This window comes from Neocloeon triangulifer, unplaced genomic scaffold, assembly GCF_031216515.1.
Source record: "Neocloeon triangulifer isolate White Clay Creek 2 clone unplaced genomic scaffold, ASM3121651v1 ptg000003l, whole genome shotgun sequence".
Classification (NCBI taxonomy): Eukaryota; Metazoa; Arthropoda; class Insecta; order Ephemeroptera; family Baetidae; genus Neocloeon; species Neocloeon triangulifer.
The window spans coordinates 3,792,689-3,818,137 of NW_026775546.1; the positions used below are offsets into that span (position 1 = coordinate 3,792,689).

Genomic DNA, 25,449 nt, shown 5'->3' on the forward strand with positions numbered 1-25,449 from the left:
CTTGAGATTGGATCGTCTTGATTACTGCCTGCTAGAAGCAGAGACATCAAAATTTATTTGCCACTATATTCCTCTCCAATATAATAACCGCCCAGGACCCCCTAATGAAAATTCAATGAAATTTCCCATACACGCCCCCGCAAATTCATTTTGCCGCTGTAATGATTTTCCTCTGAGGGCAAATAAATGAAAAAGTTATTCAGCAGAGAGAAGGCACAAGTTCATTTTACGAGGCAATCAGTCATGTCGGGCCGTCCAATGACGTTGTCTTCTCTCGCCGGCAATGAGAAAGCCGGTGATATATCGGATGGGAGGCGTTCGATCTTTTGTTTACGGCACCGCGCTCGCTCTTTATTTCTGTAAATTGAGCGGCCAAACCGTTTGGCTGTCGAAACACACACTCAATGAATCGAGCTAGAGAGATGGAAAGAGCAGCCGATAGAGCTGTTCAATAAATTCCCTCTGGATGAATGAATCTGAAACCTACCGACGTGTGCACTTTTTGACTCGAAAATAGTGTCTTTTGTTGTGAAGGAGAAAGTCGATGAAAATAAATTGTCTTCAGCTTCAAACAAGCTCCAGTTTTTACGCTCTCGGATATTAAACAAGTTTCAAAGGAAAGTTTTTTTTGTGTCTAACATTGGCTTGATTTTTTCATATTTTCTTTTCGGGAAGAAAAAGTTTGGCAAAATGAAAGCGCCGTCGCTGCTTCCACAATCGCAAAGTCAATTTCGCAGCTAAATTAGTTGCTTCAAATTTCCATGCATAAATTGGACGTTCTCTTATTTCGCGCATAGTCTCTCTTTGGCTGGCCAAGGGACGTGAAAGGAACGAAAATTGCAATTTTCCTTCAAAATGAAGCATCAGGCGATGCTTTAAATAGAGAGTTCCTTTACGAAAATGTTTGTTAATATTTTCATCTCTAAGCGCTACGGTCGTTAATTGAAAAATTTGCATACTTGGCAAAATCAGTTTCCTTTTCGCAAAACGCGTGCCGCCCTCCGTAAACAGTCCGGTGAAAATCAAGAACATCAGACTTGGTTCTAAATTATCTTTGTGAGTTCTTCGAAAATAATTTTTTTGCAAGAGAGAAACTTTTCAAGATCTTCAAAGGAAGCTTCGTTTTGGTATATAATGGTGATGTTAGTAAGATATTCTGAAGGAAGGACTTCAAAAAGTTTTATTTTTCGGGAGATACTTTCCCAGAATCACAGTAATAACTTACAAATTTTTCCTTTTTTTTCAAAAGAACGTCAAAGAATACTCATTAAAACTTTTTAATTAAAGAGTTTAATTTATGAAAAAAATAGCACCTTCACTATATAAAAATAAACATTATTTGTGATTTTTTTTAATGTATCTTACGACATTATTTTAATGAACTTATCACAAAACCAAGTCTTGATGTTATTATTCTAGCTTTTTTAGCATTACCTGGACAAGGATATTTTTATTTTTTTCTGAAACATTTTGTAGTTAGAATAACCTTTGTTCCACTTTTAAAACATATTTTCGCTCAATATCACGGGAACTTGCAAGAGAAATAAGAATCGGGGGATTTTCAGCAGGAATTTTCTTGCGATATTAAAAAAATCTTCTCTTAATTACAAAACTAGCCCCTGGAGATATAATGTCGAAATTCCAATCTTGGAGAGCTCGCAAAATTGGTCTCTGCCTTCTCGAATAATTTCAAATTCCCTGCGAGGGAATAGTCTGAAGACAAAGAAGAAAGGGAATGTCGAGGGCGCCTCCGGCCAGATGGAAATTAATGAAGGGTGGACCACTTAATTTGGCACCCTTGCTGAAGGGCGCGCGGGAAAAAGTGCAGCACAAACAATTAAGCGGCCCGTGTGTGCAATCGATCGGCACAATGAGGTGGTCTAGTGGCCCTAGAGCGGCCACCGGGGAACAATTTCACTCGGAAAGGCTCTCACGACGACACACTCGTCTGCCCAGGCCGTTCTCGAGGGCCGCCAGCGTCCCCTTTCCTTTTTATTATTCTTCGCCGGGTCAAAGTAGTGAATCTCTCGTGCCCGAGTATTTCTTCTTTTTTATTTATAGAAGCCACAGGCGGTGGAAGAAAGAATCTATTTCGCTGGAACGGACATTACAACGCGTGTTTCTTAGAAATCCACCGCGGGAGATATAAAAAGATGACTTATTTTTTGCAGCGAAGAAGTTTTGAAGATTAAAGCTACAGAAGTAATGAGCAGACAAGCAGAGACAAGGAATAAATATATAAATAAAATAAAGGTATAATAATGTAATTATCAGGTAAAATAAATGTTTTGCCAATTAAATTTATTGCGAGTAAAAATTTTTGTTAATGCATTTAAATATTTTTATTATAACTAGAATGGTTCGTTTCTAGATTTGATTAATTTTCTGCTATTCACTGCTATTATGAGTATAATTCAATTTCATTGTTAATCTTGTTTAAATAAGATATTAAAAAAGTAACTAAAATCTAGAAAATTTCAGTTTTGTTCGAAGCTCTAAAAATAAATTTTTAAGAAAAAAAGGCAATTTCTTAAATGAAGCACTTTATATTGAATTTTCAATGAAATTTTTACTAAGTATGAAATAATATCAAGGTTAAAAATTTTAAATATTGATAAGGAAATATTGAGAGAATATTAAAAAAATTTAAAATCCTAAAAGATTTTTTTCAGTGATGAGTAGTATTTTAGCTTCCATCATATTATTGTTTTTGATCAGCAAATTTGACTATTAAAATTATCAGAACGATGAGACTTTAAACTTTTTCTACCAACCTGACAATTTCTGCAGTTTTCAAAATTAAATATACATAATAAATAAAAAATATGAAAAACTCATTTTATAATGCGTCTATAAAAACAAAGATACATAAACAGAAGCGCTCCTATTCAGCCTTTTACGTTTCTTCCTAATGAAAGCACAGAGGAATAAATTGGACAAGTTATTTAACCTTTTGATGACACTGATATTTGCGGCGTGTGTTTGTCTGTATTATTAAATTTCCGAGAGCGCAGTGGGCCTCGCCATGGGAGGTGCTGTCTCGGACCTTTTACAATTATCAAATATTAACCTAAAGTTTGCGCGGTTACGAAGCACCTTCCGTCCATTAATGGAGCCCCTGCAGGCAGCGGAGCTCACGGCCAAAATGATCAAGGGATTGCTCTCCTCTATTAAAACGATTCTCCTCTTCTACTCTCACACGGCGAACTTTATTGTTCGGAAAGACGAGGGTTAAATAAAATCTCCGTGCCTTCTCTCATAAAGAGCGAAACAACGGCGGAAAATTCCGCAGTTAAAAATTTAACGCCACATCAATTACGCAGCGTAAACCTCCGTTCGCCGGAACAAAAGAAGCGAAAAACCGTTTCCATGTTAGTAGGTTATTTAATAAAAATATAGCAAAAATGTGCGCACCCATGATTTATCATCAGCAAAGACTCGTGCGAATGCAACAAATGCCGCAGCGGCGAACTGGAGCAAAAATGCTCTGCCGGCTGGAGCGCGGCCAATTTTTTTTCTCGCGGAAGCATTCATTTATTATCGTTATCTGGCGCACGACAGAGAGCAAAAGAAAGAAGCATAAATCCTTCCAATGATATGCATAAACTCTCGCCATTTTATTTTTATTATTTAATTTAATTCTTCTTTAAAAAAAACAAGCAACACATTTTTATTTAAAACTTAAAAAATTTCCGAAACCTAATTGGCATTTGAAATATAAATTTTAAGAATGAAAATTAAATTTATAATTAAAGAATAATAAAAAACAAAAGACCAGAAATATGTGGTAAAATGATAAAAAGAATTAAAATAATTAAAATTATTAATTTATAAAAGAAATTGTTTAATTTTAATACGATTTTAAAGTTTTGATTTAATTTTATTTTCAAAGAATGGAATATACTGAAAATTGATTAATAATGAGCATTTTGAATAAGAATTATAGTTGTATGCCTTATAATTAATTAAATACCGAAATCGTCAACACTGGTGAAGACATCTCCTAGCTAGTATAAATAGACTAGAGAGGCACTGAGTGCTATCATGCCAGTTCGGAATCTACATCGGAATTAATTTGAATTTCGCCATGGCACGCATACATGGTGAGAGACGCTTCTGTCGGCGAATTTAAATTTCTAATTTGCCCACGGGGGTCGAGTCAAGAAGCAGCGTGCGTTAGAAAGCTCTCATCTGGCTCCAAAGAGCAGTCGCGCTGATTTACATGCAGTTGCCTGCTTTTCCATAATGCACGCATCAGCCCCGGCAGCCGCACGACTCTCCACTTTTCACGCTTGTCTAAATCCGGGCGCACGTACTTGTGCTTTTTCCGCTTCGGAGCGCCATTGACTCTAGCGGCCTTTCGATGTTTCTAAAAGGAGCGAAATTGAGACGTGCCCTCCACTTCGGCACCCTACGAAAAAAAATATTCCTAAATAATTGTTCCACTTACAGTAATAATTCTATACATAATATTCTTTTGAATCCAGCAATTTTCATTCAACAATGTATACTGAAGAGACATTTTTGTGAATGATGAATTTTTATGGGATTCGTTAATTTGAATTTGGTGCCACAATTTGAATGGAAACTGGTTGATTCTGAGTTTCATGTTATCAATGCACGATTGCAAGCAGCATTTGTAATTTGATTTTATCTGCTCATAAAATAAAAGTCATCAAAAATGGTATAATTTGAATAATTGCATTCTCGGAAGAAAAAAAAACCTATGAATAACAAATTCTCATCTTGTGTCACCAACTGACGCAAAATTTTGGCTATCTTTGATCAAAGTTCCTTCTATTCTTATTTCATATGGCTTTTTTACTTTAATTGTGACTGAAATTTATTCTGTCCCGCCTGAGCAGCAAAAATTTAAATTTGATTGCATGGTTTTTTTCAGGAAAATAACTTTAATTTAAATGTGCTAGAAAAATAACAACTTCTTTCACTTTATCTAATCCTAAAATTTGAGAGGAATACTTTTAAATTAAATTAAATTTTTTGATTGTTATTATTTAATAAAATTAAAAAGGAGGATATAGTTAAAGATAAGAGGTAAATGTTTGGTCTATGATATAAATCGAACGAAAAATAAATTCCAGTGTTTAAAGAACCATTTTTCTTACCATTATTTTTCTTACAATTTTTAATTTTAATGTCACAAAATTGTCTATGATGTCAATTCCAACTGTTTTCTTGTAACTTTTATTTTAAATATAGTTTTAAATTTCATAAAATTATTCACTTCGAATTTTGAGTTCAAAAATCAATGTCAATTTACATTTGCTTGGCACTGGCACTACCACGAACACTTCTAGCTGCGGAAAACCTTTTGTCTCGATTCCAACACAAGCGTTTGCCCACCAATTAATTGCTCTTCAACATTCCATTTGCAATTTCGCTCACGGACAATTCAACGTGTCATTCGCTTTGAAAATGGCGTTCGTGCTACCGGCACCTATCCAGCCAAGATTGGCAAGAAGCGCGGCGCTCGCAGGCTTTGAAAGAGAAATTAAGACAGCTCGCCTCCTGATGAAACGTCGTGCGGTCGAGTAGAGCGCATGATTGCATATACAGACAGGGGCTTCAAGCTGAAAGCCTTAATGACCGTTTTTGTGCCGAGAATTGTAGTCTGTTGAGCACTCGTCCCTCTCACTCTTGTCCTCCTCCCTCTCTCTCTCTCTCTCTTATTCAGACAAACTGCTGAACAGATAATAAACACGGCAGAAAGGAAGATTAGCACAACTCGGCGAGTTGGCAACTTTTTTGCACACACAACACCCTGCAAATTATTAAGTTAACTTTCGACAAGACATCTTATGCGCAGATACAATTTATGTTGATGTTAATGGACTTGGGGCGTGTCCTTTGCAGCATTGTGGACTTTTGCTTTTAATTTCTTGTGTATTTTATTTTGACAACACCCTTGAATTATAACAAAAGTTTGGAAATATATTTAAGAAATATTAAAATTTACTATAATTTTTTTTCATAATGAAAACTGAATAAAATCAATTTTGGAAATTTCAAGCATTTGGCATTGCAAAGAAGTATAGAATTTTTAAATCCTTCTTTAAATTCTTGACAAAGTCTTTGATGAATTAAAATTTGCATTAATTTCTACGGGTATTATTCTAAATTTCAATTAAAAAAATTATAATAATAGCTGTGATACGTCAAAAGAATTACGGCGTTTTATTTTAAAAGTTGTGCATGATATCTTTAGAACAATAAACACAAATTTTGATAAATAAAGAACAAAAATAAAATGCAACAAACTTCCTTAAAGATAAGATTTCAGTGTCTCAAGGGACACTTCCTAAATTTTCAGGGGTTCCGTCCTTATCGAGGGAAAATACGCTGTTTAAATCATTTCAAATATCGCAGTTTCGTATCTCGGCAGCAATAAAGAAGCGACGAATATAAAGTCCGCGAGCACACACACAAAACCGTCGGAAAGAAAGAAGAAAAGAGAGGCAAGTGGAGGCGAAGAAGATCGAGGGCTGGAGAGTTAAAATCTTCATAAAACGCGGCGGCGGCACACGCGGGTCTGCAGAATAATGTGCAGGCAGGGCACACCAGCAGATTGTCGAGCAAAGATAGCTAGCGATGAGCGAGTTTGCCTCCGCTAGAGCTCTCCATTGAGAAGGCGAAACTTTTGCGAAAGTCGCCAACAAGCCAGCAGCGGCAGCGGAGATGGAGATAAGGGGCGCAGCAAGAGACCAACTGGCAAAAGTCTCATCTGCCGCTCGTCGTTTTATTTGCTCAATCATCCCGCGCGCTCGGAATTAATTCACAGCCTCTCTCTCTCGCTACTCGGTGCTGATTGAGATTTATTGCGCCACTTGATCCGACATGACTGCTGCCGACGGATTCAAAATCGGCAAATTGGCTCGTTTCTTATGCAGTCCGCGAATTAAGAACACCTCCGGCGAAACCATTCATCCGACTCGCGAATCTCCTCTTTTTCCTTTTCACATTGCAATCACTTTTAACTCTCGCGGGGACGTGAGTGGAATACGATATGTGCTCGACTAATTCAGATCGAAATTACTCTCTGTCAGTAATCGAAAGCGAGGCCTAAATTGTCAAGGGAGAAGGCGAATTTTAATTTGAATGAAAACCAGTCGATCAAGTTTTGTTTGGTCGGAGCTGTGTGAGTTTAGTCAAGAGACTTTTCCTTTTCAAATCTTTGCTTAATCTTAATCTCAAAAAGATTATTTTCCAAAGAAATTTTTCCAGTTGTTTTCCTGAATAATTAATTGAAATTTAACCATTTTTCCCCTAGAGCTGTTGTATTTTTTTGGGCGTGGTTCTTGTATAGTCGGATTGTGAGCCTCACAAAGGTAAACATCCAACGATGTAAACCTAAATAAATACCCTTCAAGTCAACACAATCAACTAAAATCTTTGTGCCGTTCCAGACATTTCTTTGGGGCATTTCAGATAAAAAAAAAAATACATAAATTACTTGTAGAATGAGTTTCGCTTAAATTTTGGAATGATGTAAGAGCATTTAATTGCATTTCTCAACACAAAAATAATAGCTATTATTTTCTGAAGGATTATTATTTTACAAAAAACAAAAAACAAAATGATTATATCATTATATATTCACAAATGTTTTAAAATTGTTAGAGATTTTTGTGAAATATCTTAGGTGTAAGACGATATGGGATTCAACATTTGATATTTGCAAAAAAAAACCCTCTTTAATAACGTATTGGTTAACATTTATTTTATAATAATTTAAGAAGTTAATAGGAATTTTGTGCAGGTGTCATGCAGGTTGCATATCCTTTTTTTAATGTCAAAATTGAATGAAAACCAATTCAATGAAATTAACTCTTTTCTCTTTTTCTCTTTGAATCGATTCTTAAAATTGACAGACAGCTCGTTTTTCCGGAGTATTCGATGGCGTACGTCGAGCTGCGTTTCAATGTAGTTAGAATGTTTACGAACCGGTCGCGCACGTTCTGCACGTCGACAAAAAGCAGAGCGCGAGCACAGACTGGCAAAGGAAATTATTTCAAATGGAGTCGGCGGAAATGAGAAAGAGGCCAAAATAATATGTACCCAGCAAAAGCAACCGCGAGCAAAAGGGAGGCAATTCGAATTTCTGCCGAGCAAAAAAGTCGTAGAGAGAGATTTGCTTTCTCCCAAACAAGGCGAGAAGCATCTGCGGGATAAAGCCGTCGCGAAACAGGAGCATATTATCGAATAGGGGCGCGTGAAGCGCGGGTGAGGAATTCTAATATCGTTTATACAAGGTGCCTGCGTGCGCTTATCACCTCTGGAAAAATATTTTCATCATCGGCTGCCGGCAATGCCGAAAATATCTCGCACGTACGCGTTTCCTCTTGCGCGGTATGTTGGAATCATTTCAGATTGCGCACGTGTGTTTGCTTCATTACCATACATACCCCTTTTTATTAGGTTGCGGACCAGGTACGCTGCCTTCTTTCTCTGTCTCTCTCTCTTTATTCCTTTGAACGGATATGAAAAAGCAGACTCGGCATTTTTCCCTTTCTTTGTGTGCGCATCTCTCCCTTTTTGAATTCCAATCAAAACGAGAAGAGACTTTGCCAGTGAACGAATTTTTTCGCTTCAATCTGATTATACACCGGTGTGCTACATTTAATTGAAGTGGGCCTTCCGAGATTGGACTGCGGAGGGAATTCAATAAACTTTATGAATGCTCCTTGAATTCGAATTGCACATCTACCTTTTTCAATTTCAATATACAGTATTTCTTCCCAGAAATTCCAATGATAAGAAGAAAAAAATTGACACGCTGTATTGGACAGCAAAATTCTGTCTTAAATAAGCCTTGCCAATCTTGAAAGAGCAAAATTATTTAATAAAATTGATTGCTGAAAGTTTGAAAAGATAATTTAGACTGTGCAAAATATATTATTTGCGATTTCTCGGTATTTGATTTAAATTTCTATTTATTTATCATGGCAACAATTAAAAATAAATCCAGAAAAACACAATTAAAGTGGATTTACATGCAACATATTTATAAATTGTTCAATTCAAGTTCTCTTTTAACTGTAGTGCAGCTCCAAACCAAAACACATCTCCCTCTCAAAAATTCAAAATAACCTTGTTGTATTTGCATGATATGTGTGTTCACCAGAAAGATCAAAAGCATATAACTTAACCGTGTAAGCAGTCCACCAGTGTTATTTGCCATGCGCCATAAACTCAACACGGCTCAAAATTCCAATTTCGCATGTAGGCAATGTCATTACGCTTTGCTGGAATTCCAATCGCTAATTATTCACCTAAATAGCTAATTAAGCTCAAATAGCTAGCGATACTGGAACGTGGCTGCACGTGTTTATCTGATATTGGAAAATAATCTGTGCTAAATTAATGCCACTGAAACAATAGTTCGAAAGCAAGAAATTTTATTTTTAATTCTAGAGGTCAGTGATTTTATTTTCAATGGATTAAAACTAACTCCGGATTTTAAAATGCTGCCAGTTTTGTTGATATTATTGAATATTTGGTCACGTATTTTTCATTTCAGCAGATTGAAAGCAAAAAACGTTAAATTAAATTTCTTGCGTAAAAAGCACTCGCAGCTTGTTTTTCTTCCTATAACCAAACAAGTCTGATCGTTTATTTTTTGTAACGTTTGCTGATTTGAATGGTTAATGCTGATTGCGTGCTGCGCCGAAATTAGGCCCATAAAACTGTATATCTATCCTAATGACATTGGAGTCGATTGAGGTCGATTTGTGGAGTCTCTGGGGGGTAAAGCTGTCGAATTAAATCCAGAAATAATGGGAATCAGAAAAGCCCATCAAAAGTGAAGTGATGCGATTATGGCTTTCAATATTGGGAATTTGCTTTTCTTTTACTTCGGATTACATTAAACATGAGCAATAAAGTATATTCTTCTGTAATATATACAAATTATTTCAAAATCTGCTGACCCAATTCCACGTCGTTTCACCTGCTGCAGCACAGGAAGTTCAAAATATACTCTTTCTGTTTTCATTCAATCGTATAAAAGCCGTACCCAAAAAAACGCAAAAGAACCGTTTTGTTTTGAATCATTTTGAATAAGGTCTGCAGGGCGTTTTGTTTGAAATATGAATCGCTCCGGTAGCTAATAAAATGAAAGAAGGATGAGACGCGCAGTGTTTCCATTATTTTCCCTGTCGGCTGAAACATAACAATCTCACGAAAAGGAGCGAGTCTGTTAATGCTGCAAAATTGCTGAATATCTCAAAGCCGAGCCTGCTTGTTATGGAAATTTTCTTTTGCATCTCTCTCCCTTTTTATATATTGAGCAACTCCTTGTTTAAAGGTGCACAATAGGGGAAAAAATTATTAAACTCTCAGAAACTCCCAACGCAATATAAATCGCGAGGGAGATGAAATAGCCTAATGTAGCAATTTAAAAAGCTTTTTGGAAAATATGCTTGTGAAAAATTAAAATCAGCTCTAGCACTTATATTAACAATTAATATTTTTATGGGCGGAAAAGGGAAAAATTTTCATGGAAAAATTTGTAACATTTTGGATTTTGAGGAATCTTTTATTACAAATTAATGTGATCATTTCAGTTTCATTTAGAACTTTCCCGGTAAAAACATTACCATTTGTTACTTTATAATGTGAAAAAATTGTAAATCAAAATATCCATAATGTTCATGCCCGGAAAAGTTATCGGCGCTATTGGCAATAATGGCCGGAATAAAGCCTTTGATATGTTCAAATTTAGGGTGCTTTGTTCGGGAACAATACTGCATTAATACAGCAAAAGTTTGATGGTCCGAACTGTTGCGCGTTATCTATAGTCGTGCCAATTTCGACATACAAGGCCACAACAAATAAGGCAAAATGGCCGCTCATTAGGCCACGATCCGTTGCACCCCTTCACAGAGAGTGGCTTTAACCGTCCGGTAATTGATATTACCAACTGCTGCTTCTTGTTACAGTGGCTAGGTGTGCCGCTCATTGTTTTTTTTTGTCATGCTCTGTACCTTAGCATCTCGGCGCGGCCGATGCTTGATCGATTATTAAAGCCACCCATGTGTAATAATGACTCTGACTGTTAGCTGGTCCATTATGAGCCAGCATCATATGAAGCGGATTGGTTGGGCGAACAAAAAAGCCCACGCGCCTCGGATTCGGGATTTTATATTCGGCGTCCATTAGCGAAATGGTCGGACCAGGAAATAAAAGGGGTGTGCTTTTTTAAACCTTGTGTGAAAGAAGATTATTTTATTCAAAAATATTTTAATCTTGTTAATCGTGATTAAATATCTCCATTTTGACATGACTGAATTTTTCTTCATAGTGATGAATTTGAAAAAAATTTCCCTAAATAAAAAATAATCATGTTTTTCTGGGTTATACAAAATATTAAAATACCTCAATTTTAAAGTAATATTATATTTTTCTTTTCAGCAACAAATGATGAAATAATTTTTTAGTTCAAAAGAATTGGGTAAAATTATTAGCCCAATAATGTTTTGCTGGCCAAGCTTTGCAAATAAATTCTAGTAAAATATATAAAGTAATGAGGCAAAAGTCATTCTGACATTCCACTTGATCCATTTGTCAAAGTCCTCTGCACCCCTATATATCCGCGGCATAACAAGCAAACGCTGCTGATAAGGACCTCGATCCTTTGAATTCGATAACAATAATCCACCGCACGGCACGCTCCCCAATATATTAACCGCACTCATGTGCATTTGCAAGTCAATTATTCATTGATTCAATAAGGCTCGTCGCACCATTGGCAAATTAGTCTCGTGCGGTTTGCCAATCCCATTTTCCCGTTGAGATGACGTGCGCCAGAGATGTCATTTGTCTCGCTTGCACACACAAGTGGAGCAACAATGCACTCTCTACCTAGTGCATGACGCTTGCACTCACTTGTATGCGTACTTGGCAGAGTGCAATTGCAATTTATAGGTGCTCGCTCAATTGCACTTTGACATTAATTAGAAGAGAGAACTCGGATTGAAAAAATTTAGTCCGAAGATAAATATTTGCAAAAACGTATTGTTTTCCGTTCACCCCCCCCCCCCCTCCCCAAGGATTAAAAAATAAGTGTAAATGGAAGCAAAGGAAATTAATTTTGTTATTTTTAACATCAGATAATTTCAGGCCTCATGTATAAATGATATCCATAAAAAATACATTATTTATTGACTTTAATTGCTCAATCATGTGTTTTTCTCTTTTAAAACCTCTTTTAGTGGTTTATTCGTCCTATGCTATTTATAAATTGATTTTTAAAAGTTTGAACAAAAATTGTCTAGAATATTTTTGGTAAATAGAAATTGTTCTTATGTAACAAAAATTGGTATTTGAATTTAAAAAAAAAATTTAAGTTTTCTTATCATCAAAATAATTCACGAGCTAATTACAACCGCATTTGAAACGTGAAAGCTGGTGAAAAGCAGCTTTAGGATTTTTACTGTTCTCCCTGAAACAATTTACGACTAAAAGCCAGCGAGGTAATTCTGGCTTTCAATAAAATTCATAATAATTTAACCAATTAAATATACAGAGAGGGGGAAAACGATTATAAACTCTCACATTATACACCTGTAATGAAGCGAAAATAAACATCTCCCTTCTAATTATGAGCCATTAACGATCGGTGAATTAGAGGGGCAAATATGCAAAAATAACAATTACAACGGCAACATGTTAATTTTGTTCAAAGGCAAATTAACCTTTTTGCATTATTTATTTGCGGAGTAATTGTATTTAATTAATTAATGTTAATTTTTTTAGATCAAAATAATTATGTAGATTAGCCGTTGTATTCCTAGCTGTTTTTTTTTAAAATATAGATCTATTTTGAGGACCATATAGTTTTATTTATTTTATATTTTTGCTCATTTCAATCAATTTTCCTCATTGAGCTTTTAATTTAAAATTTCATAGCCAAAGTATAAATCATCTGCCTGAAATCAAATCACTTTAAAAATTAATTTTTAATTAATTTAAAATATTTAAATACATAAGATTTAAAAAAAATCATTTATTTGAATAAACTTTGTTCAACCGTCAGACTTATGCTCGAATTTCTTATTGTTAGTCTTACTAAAATTGCATCCTCCACTTGTTACATTTTGCCTGAATGACAATGAAAAATTGCTTCAATCTCGCTGCAGAAACAATTAAACTCAACTTGTTTGCCGCAATAAAACCAAGATTTGGCGCAAAACAACTTTCTCTTCTCCGCGCGGAGATGCATCAGCGAAAATGACGCAGACAATTTGGAGCCGTGCCAGGGAAATAAAGCAGTCGACGCTGTCAAGACATTTTACATAAAGAAAAGCATTTTTGAGCGCGCCGAAAGGCCGGGTTGTAGCATTGGAGCGTTGCCCGCATCAGAAAGCCGAAATCAATTGGTTAATTGGGCATTAATTATTTAGATGCTTGGAATTAACATACAATATGGCTGCCACAGAGAACAACCCCGGCCAGGTCACCGACGGCTTATCTCGCAATCAGCCGAGTCTCTAGACTTAATGTCGGTGGATCCTGGAATCAAGCTCGGGTAACAACGAGAGGGCTTAACGCGAATGTGCTGTCCGTCGGAAGGAATCGTTAATCCCCCTAATCCCCGCGAAGGGTGCCCTTTTTGAGAGGTACGTACGGAGCTGGCCGGTAATAATTGGTAATCTATAAAACCCCTAACGTAACTAATAAAATTTTGTATCAGTAAAGCCTGCACATGTTCAATGAAATTTTATTAAAATTAGATTTTGGTACAAAATAAATAATCATTCCTCAATTTCAATTGTTTACTTGGTTACAAGTAGTATTGATAATAGAAGTTTTGAAATATTTTATTTTTTAGATCAAATAACGCTACTAAATAAATTAGCTTTTTATTTTAATATTCCACTTTTAAGTAAAAAGTTCAGCAACCACAAATAAAGTTATTTTATCAAACATTTACATTTTCTAATTAAAAACTCTGTTCCATTCCCTTGTGACCTTCTATGCGTAAAATGATTAAAAATGAACATAAAAAACATAAAAAATAGTAGAGTGTCCGATTCGTGAATAATTCATTTGAAATATCCCGCACTTCATTAAAATTACATTATGGTCAAATTGCGAACGAAATTCCCTTGTGTCCATTTCCATGGAGGATTTTGGAAATTTTTACACTTTCTGTAGAATTTTTCACTCAAATTTCTGCAAAACATTCACAAGTTCAAAATTTACTTAGTCTGTTTTTCGTGAAGATGCGTAATGAAGCTTCTTCAAAGGCGGCACAACAACCCAAAAAAATGTAATCGTCGCAAAACAAAGAACCGCGGCCACTAATTACGTCAGCGCGTGTGAACCGTCGCGAATTCACTTTTAGGCTGCGGTGTGTCGGACAAAGAAGCGGGAGCGAGAGGCGCTGCTGGTACTCACTTGAGTGCGCGAGATTGAGTGCGTTTGCAAGGGTGTCTCGGTGGGAAGGCGAGGGCTCTCCTCTCAGCAGCAGAGTGTGCCGCGGCCGCCGCCTCCGACTCTTTTATACACCTCGACGCAGCATCCCCCGCCTGCCGGTCGCTGCGCCTGCACCGATCAATCGGCGAATAAAATCGCTCCCTCTAATTAATGCAATTTTTTGCAGCCACGCTCGTCCGAAAGGAAGCACCGTCCAGCTGCATATTACGCCAGTTGACGCTAAATTGTTTTTCTCACTCCCCGTTTGTTTCATTATATCCAATTATATCTTTTGTTGTTATGCTAAAAAGTAGGTCAAACTGCTGCACGTTGTTTGTTGTTTTATTGCATTTTGATATATTACGTGCGTATTTAGAGGAGAAATTCATTTCAAATTATTTTCGTGGTCTAGAGCTAATCCCAATAATTTAATTTGAGAGGAAGCTCTCTGAAAATTATGGAACTTTTTACATTATAAATTGTAAATAAATTATTGCTTTCAGCTGCATTAAATTGTTTTATAATCAATCATAAAGGGTTGTAGATATATTTACGTATAAAACCCAATAAACATTTCATGAAACTAGAAGAAAATTTAATATTTAATTTTTATAATGAAGTCTAGAAGTTTGAAGAATATTAAAATGAATCAAAATAAAAAACTTTTGAAAATTGCAAAATGTAAACACTCATTTTTGATTTGACAATAATATGCCGGTAAAAATATACTTCTTCAGGAAAATGTCAGATTTCCTTCTGTTTGGAAATCATAAAATAGTATGCGGAGGAAATACAAAAGCACGAAGTTACGTGAGAATATTAGCAATAAGAGAAGTTCTAAATAAATGCAGCCTAAAAGAAAATCTGATTCAATTTACTTAATTAATTAGTGAATATTTTAATAAACACAATTTGCAACTATTTTATTTACTGAGGTTGTTGTCGTTTATTTTTAAAAATTTTGTTTTTCTTCCGTGAAATTTTACCCTATGTGGCAGTTTTCTTTTCTCTTATAATGTAAAGACCATTATTTTTGGGCAGTATTTTAAAGTGAAGTGACCATTCCTCTCCCTCTTTTTGCTAATGGCATCAGCGACCATCGTGCTTTGGAGATGCTCTCTGGATGTTTGTTCTTTGCCATTTCTTCACCACTTCCTGCCCATTTTAACTGTTTATGATGTAAAAAAGGCCACACTAAAATAATTTTAATTATCATAATAAAGCGAATTTATTTTTAGTGCTACATCATTTGGCATTGGCTGGATTGCTAATTTTAGTTGAAATTTCTCTTAAAATGATTACATTGGAAATATCTTCAAATTACATATTATATTATTCTTCCAAGTATTTGAATAATAGAGAGTATAAAATTTTGGTTGTCAATGGTGGCTTTCAGCAAAAAACCTCAAATTAAGTCCATCATTAAAATAAAAAATTAAAATCTCCCAAAAATGCTAGCGAATTTTCTAAACTTGTTAGTAGCTTTTAGTTAATTTTAAAACATGATGGAGTTTAAAGCAGTCTCAAATTTTGACGAAATCAATGCCAAGGGGAGACATATTGATGCAGACTCCATTTCTACACTAATTCATGCTTGGTGCGCACGCTCTTGAAAGTTAGTCGGTGATATTCTGTCGATCTGTGTGTTTGTTGACGCTGTTGATGAGCTTGGGGAGGAGAGAAATCTCTCTCTTTCAATTGAAATGAAACCGCGCGCCAGCGATTTTTTACTCGACTTGCTCTCAACCAGCACACGATTTCGTCCTCTTTTTCATTCTTTACAAGGCAAAACCGAATCTCAACAAAAAAAGCACGCGATTTTTGAATGGGAACTTTTTGCGCCTTCGAGAGTGCACGGTGTTTTTTTTTACACGAACAGCCCAACGCACCAATCAATTTTTGTGCTCGTTTGACGTTCCGTCACCATATCTGCGTTTTTCCAAAAGGTAAAATAGGACTGGCACAAGCGTGCGTGCGAAACACTATCGATTTGCGTTTTCCGTGTTTTTTGTTTTGGTTTTATTTCTATTTATTCCATACTGTGTAGTGTGTGCTTTTACCAAATTGCGATACACGCCTGGTAAAATTTGCTTTCATAAAAAAAGTTTATCCAACGTTTTTTTTTTTTTTTAATTAACGTTGCTTTACTCTCACTTTTCTAGTTACAAAAGTGGACGTTTTAAAGAGAAAATTGATGTATTTTGTATTCTGTCAACGTTTGGTTTGCAGGCTTATTGCAAAAGTATTGGAGCGCAGTGGAAGGAGAATAGTCGTAGTCAAGCTATTTATGGCCAGATATCGTCAGACTGCTTTTATATTGGTGAAAATTTACCTCAATTTATAGATGGAATAATTTAAGTAATTTTTAATTTACAGACAATTTCATCTTCTGTACCTGAATAAAATTAAAATCAACTCAGGGCATATCATTGAAGTTAAAAAAAAATCCTAGGAAAATATTATATTATCTTTTTTTAATTCACTGGACAGACAAATAAATCTTTCCACTGAAAATTAATAAAAAAAAATCCAATTTTATCATCACGTCCGTTTCACATTTAATTCACGATCATATTATTAAGCCTCTACTAAAAGATTATTGGACTTGAAGGACTCTAAAAAAAAATCAGCTGTATATTTTTGCTGTTGTTTACAAATGCAAATTGATGCAAATTTGTGTCTATTAAATTTATTGGAATGGATGTAAGTCGGGTAGTTTCAGGTAAGTCATTAATATTATAAGTAATTTTCCCCTTGTTGAGCGCAGGTTGAAAGGTACTTGAAGTTAAATTGAATTTTATTGCTGCTTGTTGCCAACCAGCGAATCCATTCATTCTGCAGTAATGAATTGTTTGTGCAAACCAGCAGCACCACCAACCCTTTTGCAATCTGCAAGGCAGCAGCCGGTCTGAAAATTGATTCGACGCAATCGTGCAGGTTGAGAGTCGAACAGGAAGTTCAAGTGATTGCTCGCTTGGACTTTCATTTCACTGCCCCTTTTCCGGGTATAAATTAATCAAGCTGCGAAATTGCGATTCAAATTCCCTTGGCGCACCAGAGTTTTGTGATTAATTTAACTGTTCTTATTCAAATATTTACGTCATTAATATTTTACCAAAGAATCTATTTCATAAATCGCAAATTCTCTTAGCACAACAGTTAGCTCAATTTTTGAAATAAGTTACGTAATCGAATTTCCTAAACTTTTTTGATCTCAATATTTTGAGCACAGAAGTCGGAGTTGCTTCCTTTCGCCACCCACATCAATAAAAGCTGCGCATCAAATAATAATGCTGCTTCTTTTTGGCAAACTTTTGCTTGCCCAGTATCGAACGGTTCGCAGCAGAGACATCGCAACCTCCATTTCAAAATAGGGGTCATATTTTTCATTGATGCATTTTAATATATAAATAGGTCGCGCTGGTTTGGAATACAATGAGCTTTTAACATTGATTCCATTTAATTTTATTAGATTTCATTTCGTCAATTTATATATTTTTTTAAAATTATTTGTGAAAATTTATTGATGATGCTAAATTTAGATCAAGCTTTGAATAAAATGCTGTTCATTAAGTGGTCCCAAGACTTGCCAAATTCATTAAATTATTAGTGCTGCAGGAATCAGATATTTTAGTTTATAAAAGTTTTAGTTGATCTTCATAACACCTTGAAACACAACTCAAGCAAAACCACTGAAAGCAAAGTTTAATCAAAGCTTAACTTGTAAATGTTCTAAACAGCTTATGTTGATTCATCCGAAGATCTTCCTCAATATCGAGAAATCCTGGAGATGGTGTATTAAGTGTTGCTCTCCAATGTTTTTCCAGCCGGAACTTATCTGGCAAATCCTTCGTGGCACATTGGTGGGTTTGAGTCCCAACAGTTCGTTCCGAACCACCGCTTTCGGGACTGATGGAAATCAATTTTGAAAGCGCTCTCCGCGCGTTGCCGACGCCAATCAGCCCAAAGTAGGGAGGAAAGCGGCAGCCGCGTGGCGATTGCCGCCGGCAGAGAAATGCATATACCCTTTCTTTGATCTGATGTTTGTCGTTCGCAGTCGATGTGCAAATAGAGATGCAAAAGCCAATGGCGCTGAGCTGCTGGGGAAAGATCTAGGCTGCTACTTGGCCAATGTTCGATGGATTCGTCGTGTCTGCCAGAGATGATGATGATATGCTCTCTTAGCTCAGGGCGGCCTCTTGTCAAAATATATACACACATAATGCCGCACCAAGATACTACTACATTTCCACAAATCGAATTACGTGACTCCATTTCTGCTCGGCGGAAAAGAAAAGTGGGAGCCCCAGGGGACGAATTTGAATTCTTCCTCCCTTTCAGCAGTGACGACGTGCAATTTCTTTCCCACCGTCGGTTTTAATGAATTCTCTCTCTCTTTCTCCCCGGCGGACGAGATAAAAAAGAGCCCGGATTTTCGCTCAGCAGACGTGTAGCGACAATTTTTCGCCACTGTTTGCTCTCCGCGTGTGCAAATTCAAATTGGATATGGTTTATTTTGCCTGTACAAACCGGCTTACATTCGAAAGCGAGCTTTTAAATTGCCAGACGTGTCAAACATTTAATAAAAAGGCATTTTTTAGTAGCCGCTCTTTTGAAACAAACGTGAGGAAGAGTTTTTTATAGTAAAATTCTGCCAGTGAGCGCAATTCAAAAAGTGGTCGCTTTGTCTTTTAAACAAGTTCAAAAAGAATTTTCTATACGTTAAAACTTACATCTTTTGTAATCATTGGCAATTAAAAATGGAAATACGATTTCTAATTGAAAGGAAACTTATGTAAAAGTAGCCTCCAGATAGTATCAAGCATCGAGCAAATTAAATATTATTTCATATTTTGTGCAAAATTATAATTTCCGAAAGAAAAACTGGCTTCAATGCAAAAATAAATTTTACTATTGAACGGGAATAAAAACTAGCTGATGTTTCCTGAAGCGTCTAAATATCAAAGAGACGTATGTTTCATAATTACGAAAAAAAAAGCTATTTAATTTACACTTTCTGTATAATTTATTTTTCCAAAAATATTTTAATTTGTTTATTTATCTCAATATTTATTGGAAGTTCTACGCCATTGTTCCAATTCATAAATATAAATTACAAAATTTAATTTAAATATAATATAAATTAAATTAATATAAATATTAATATAAAATAAAAGGAAATATTTGTATTTATTTTTATTTATAATCAACACAGTAAAATGTGTCTCCTTTCCAGCACTTCCAAAGAGCCAATGGCCTAATTGCAATGTAACAAATTGGATTGCATGCAGACAGTTTTCCGTGGAGCCGGGCAGCATTTGCAAAATTATTACTCGCTCCACACTTTTTGTCCGCGTTTTAAACTGACGGAGCGGCGCGCACTAGTGCCGTAATTTATTATCTGCAGCCTGATGTGACAGAGCAGAGTGTGTGCCTGACTCTTTCTCTCTCTCCCGTCGCGGAATTTTCACCGTAGGAGAGAGAGACACGAGCTTGATTTGAGTTATATGAAGTGGAAATGAACTTTACAACCAACAAACACACATTTCTCAGCGCATGTGCTGCTATCGCGCGCATTTTTTGTGCCAAATAAGCCCTTTTCACTGCGAAGCGCGAACGCTATATTATTCTTTATTATAACCCGCAGACTATCCAACTCCAAACACACCGACTGCTATAGTTTGTTACGGAAAATGGGCCGTTTGTGTGCTGCCCGTTTGTTTCCACGCCAACTGCGAACACTGTTCAAATATTCCTCAAAGCTTTTCCTTATTTATTTTGCTAATTAAAATTATTCATTGCTATTTGGAATTGTTTATTTATATTGTTAATTAAAATTAAATAATTACATATTAAAACCATTAACAGTTAACATTTTCTACAATTATTAGTACTTAGCATGGTTACAGCAATTCTCATAAAAAATATTTTAAATTCAAATTTTATATCTTGCTTATCGAATATAAAAAATATTAAATTAAATTATTCTATCCAGTTTGATACCAAATTACCATGCAGGAAAATATAATTTTAGAGAGGTTAAAAATTTTAAATAACATTCTATACTAAAGGTACTTACCTCAAATGTTATTAGTGGAAATGGCTGTCACAGATTTCAGATCAATTTCTAATACTAATATAAATTTCAAGTATTTTGCATCTAAACAGGAGCGAACTAGATTAGAACCAACAAGGCACTGCAAAGCCGCCCGAGTGCTTAAGCATCGTGCTGGTGACGGTCGCCACAAACGTCATCGTGACATTTGAACTCCTGAATATTTAACATTTAACCGGATGTGACGCAAAGTATCTCTTAAATCAATTAAAGCTCCAAGGATCGTTGACAAGTTGAAATGTTCCTCTACTAAGAACCACTTAATTATTTTTTAACGAAGATAAATGCTGCACATTGTTCTTGATATTGCGTAGACAATCAATCAATCAATTTAATTTAAAATTTCCCTTAATTTTTTAAAGAAGATTTTAATATCCTGATGTTAATTTGGGAATCACAAGTGTCAGGAGCGAGTTAGTCAATCCTGTAAAAAAATGTTTTCCAAATTCAATTTTCGTGCAACTCTCAATGTACTATTTCTTTTCAGATTTAATCACTGGCCTAATTTTGTGAATATAATAAGATTATTTATTTATCATATTTTCACACAAGAAGTTTTGAAGCGTCTTCCAACGTAAAACTTTTATTTATATACATATTTCCAACTCTCTAACCGCGTCAATTGCCCGCAACGGAACTCTCACTCTTATGACACGCTCAAATTTTCAATTTACCACCTGCTGTTCTCGAGCTCCCATATCATTTTTGTCCCCCGGCTGCCTTCGATATCATATTTTTTGTTCTCTATAGAGACCAAAAATGAGTTTTCGCGAATACATGGGCAAAAGGTTGTAGACTATAATATAAGTAAATTCTTTGTCAGCGCGAATAAGTCAACGCAGAGGAGATATATTTTCTTTTGACGAAAGTTTCCTTGTTTATGTCCAAGTGGATCCGAAAACTTTCCCAGAAATTCTTCGAATCTTTATCAGCGGAGCAAGAAAAACTTATTCCTCGAATTTGCTTTTCTTTTTGGAACTGGGCGGAAAATTTTCAAGTATAAACACTTGCACTTTGTCAACTTTGTATAAGAAGTTGGACATTTTTGTTATACTTTTATAAACTCTTGATACTTAACACTCTAAGGAATGAAATATATCGATCTTATATAATGAGCCAAAATTGAAACAAAAAAGTTTCTTGGTCATAAGAAGTAAAATCGATGAGTATAAGCGAAATTATTTTGCCTCTAATATCCATTCAAAAATCTAATAAATTAGTTAAATTTCTTGCAATAATTATACTTTTCAGGGTGTGGTTAGGTTAGTAAATTAATTCTTTCCTGTGGTAAAAAAAAATCTTCCTCCTTTTACAGGAAGCAACTGACTCTCCGCACATCATCATTTCCCGCTCTCCTTGTCCGACGACAAAATAAAATCCCCTTAACATTTCTTTCTGTGACAAGTCCAGACACTTTGTACGAACGTTAAAACGGCATTTACTTTGTGGTAACCGAGGCGAAGAACGGCGGCGGAGGGCCGGAAACGGTCGTTGCTTCTTCGACTTCTCTTTTTCCCCGTCAGGCAATACTGTTGCCCTAAGGGTGGTCCTCGGCTCTTGTTGAAATTCGCAGCAATTTCTTTAAAGTCTTCCGCACTGCAGGTATGTACTTTTCTCTCCACAAGCAGACCTCATTTTATTCAAGGCGGGCGAAGCGGTAACAGTGCGCGGATCGTCCCACAAGTGAGAAAAGAAAAGAGGCGGAAAGTAGGCGAAATATCCTTCTTCGGGGATTTCAAATTCTCCACAGCTGCGCCTCTTAATGGGATTAAATTAGTAAGGAATTGAGTTTGCTCCGGGTTGATCCTTGGGGTGTTTGAGCTCTAGTGCGAATATCCGGCGTGATTCAATAACAAGCCTATTTTTGCATAAACAAAACAATAAAAATTATTATTATTGTTGTTTATTTGTCCAAATTGTTACATCACATTGTTTACATAAAAATTTGTAAATTATAAAATTTTTAGGTGATTAATATTTTTATTAGTTAAAAACTTATCTCACATTTTTTTATATTTCCCTTCACTGAAGTGAAACGAAAAAATAACATAAATAAAATGAAAAATTTAATATAATCTTCTGTGTACCGGTGATTTAATACTTGACTGCGATTCTTTTTGTTGTTAAAATGTTGAGCAACACACACGATCGCCGCTATTTTCATCTTCAGTAGTTTATCTTTTGACCGGCGCTTTTCGACCCCTCTCCCGGGAGAATCCATCTTCCAATTATGATATTATTTTGAGAAATCCTCATCATTCACCTTTCGACCGCAGCAAACAGAATTCCCGTCCTGCTGACCGCCGAATTTCATCGTCAATTTATCAAGCGTGTGACAAGAAAATAAATTACACGCCAGCTCCCGTCTCCGGAGATTTGCCGCTGCCATTTCGATCTCGGACTTTTCCTTTTATGAGCAGCTTCTACTGAATGGCTTCTGCGCGTTTATATTTTTCTTTTTACTAGATGCTCCTTGGTTGTGCGTTTTCTCTCTTCTGTATCCATTTTATAACCGCTTTCGCGCCTAATTAACATTCCCACACCATTACCGGCCATTACGAGCGCCTAAATTATTCATTTGCATTTGAGTTAGCGCCAGCAGGCCGCCACATGATCCCGTGTGTTTTCTTATTCCTGCGAATATAATTAACGTAAATCACGTGCCTTATGTGCATTTAATTGCACGCCAACTCGCAGCTTATGGGCGCGTCTCGCCGGTGAAGGGTGCAAATTACACCCCCTGTCGGCTAATAAAACGCTCGCCAACTTTTGTTCCTCGACTTTGCAGAGCAGTTTGTAAATACTGCCTTGCAGTTTTATCGTCCTTTAATGCGCTCTATACTCCTGGGACCTGCTGCTCTCATTTCTGAGAAGAACCCGTGCGCTTCGTAAAAATGTTTTTCTAGAACTAATTACTTTTTGTTCCGTAATGAAAATTTAATTAGTCTCGTGCACCTTGCTAACAATGTGAGAGCTAGAGATGGGCAAGAGACAAGAATATTTTAATACTTCCATTATTTTTTTTTAGCCACTAACGCATTCTGAGTATTCGCAAGAATAATATAATTAAATATTTGAATAATTATTAATACGGACGGATTTAATTTTAAAAAAGTGCCGCTTTTTTAAATTGTTAGAGCTGGAAGCTTGAGCTAAGTGAGAAAAAAAATTCAAAATATTTTAAATTTCAGCATTATTTTTACTCTGATAGCTTAAAACTTTTGGATCACATAATTAAAAACCAGGTTATATTGCTTCATTTATTTACTCATTTCATTTAAAAAAGATCTCCAAAACATTTTTATGTCATCTACCGTCAATTTGTATTGAAAGGATGTCAGATTTTTCCAAAATAACTTTAACACAAATCAACAACGGTCCATTACGCTGACAGTTTTCTTCTCAAGGCTCTGATATTGTATTTGAGGAGTTTTTTGGTCTGGCTGACAGGGAATCACATGGCAATCATAAGCAAAAAGAACCATTGCTTGTTATCCATCCGAAATCTGCGACTTTTGCTTTAATGCATCAAACCCTAACGCCGGCTTTCGGCGTGAGAAAACCGCCTAGAACAACAATCGTCCGTGTTTTTCGACTCCATCGCCTGCCTGGTGGCGATTTTTTCTTTTGGCCATTGTTTGCGCTTCCTCGCTTTTTTTGAGGAAAAAAAACACACCGTGCAGATGTAGGCGGGCGTGCCATATTGGCGCTATTCTGCGGGTTTGTTTTCCTGTGCAGACGCGATCGACAAACAACAGCTTTTCTCGCAATGGCTTTGCTCTGCTTTTTGCTGAGCACCTCTTTGAATTCGCAGGCGGCAGAAATAAAATAGAAAAAGTGCGGATGATTTGTATTATAAAAATTAATCGAAAAAGAGTTTTGAGTGCGAGCACTCGTAATACTTCCATCTCTATTACTCCAGAATTGGGTTCTCCTTTAAATTCAGTCTGGCATGGAACTCAAGAGCAAAAGTTAATAATATAATTTTAATTTCGTTGAAAGAATTCCTATGAAGGTTTGATTTTTTTTAAATTAAACATTTTTTTTTAAAAAAAAATTTTCAAAATGAATTTTCAGCATTTCTAGTAATATCCTTTTTACTCTTACTATATTGAAGATAATAAGTAAATTAATTATAATTGCGTTTCATTCCATTCTAATATAATTGTTTTGCCTCCATAACTTTTAGTATCAGACGCAGATTTATCTTTTGAGCAATGACAAAAGCGAAAGGAAAAAATTCAAGCCTCTAAAGCATCTAAATCGGCTCTTCTTCTTTGTTACGTTTGATCTTTCAGACGAGCAACTTTCCGTTCCCTTTTGTGACCTTTTGAACATTCTTGCGATTTGGATAAAGTCTTGTTTTTCAAGACATCAATGGCTAGCGGAAAACAGCCCGTCGCATGACATAAAATACATATTTCCTCGACTTTTTAAACAATTTTTTTAAAGTTTGTCATTTTTAGAAGCGAAAAAACAATTTCAGTTGAGTGGATATGCAACCCGCGTGACGCCGCTGCTCAACAGGTAGCATAATCAGGAAGTCTCACTCGTAGAAAAGAATGAAAACCGACAAAGAAAACAAATATTATGAAATCACGAAACATCAAAATTTACATGCGGAATCGTGGCGTGTTTTGGCAAATGGTGACAGGCGGTGGCACCCTTGGCAAAATCGAATCGCGTTTCGGGAGATGCCGTAAATAATTGGAGCGCGCGTTGAGTTGTTTTGTGCGACTGCGACGAGAGGAACACGCAGATTCAGAAATATACGGTGGCATTTGGGTGCGTGTGTTTTTATGCCAGCCCCTGGGAGCGGAAGGAGATAGAAGGCGAAGCGTGCTTTATCTTGCGCATCCTCGCCTCTGCAAATAACTTGCAGAGCTCATGTCAAATAT

The 25,449-nt window shown here is 35.9% G+C and overlaps 1 protein-coding gene across 4 annotated transcripts in view; it reads right to left on the reverse strand.

Moving 5' to 3' along the window:
* The window catches only part of LOC132205920 (metabotropic glutamate receptor), a 57,009-nt gene extending 36,403 nt beyond the window's left edge, over positions 1-20,606 (reverse strand). For 2 of the 4 annotated variants that reach the window (XM_059635308.1, XM_059635304.1), the window contains exon 1: positions 14,419-14,505. The gene's annotated coding sequence lies outside the window, so the exon portion shown is untranslated. Of the gene's footprint in view, positions 1-14,223; positions 14,353-14,418; positions 14,506-20,515 lie in introns of those variants that run through there. The other 2 variants (XM_059635307.1, XM_059635306.1) reach the window with 2 other exon arrangements.
* Positions 20,607-25,449: the final 4,843 nt, after the last annotated feature.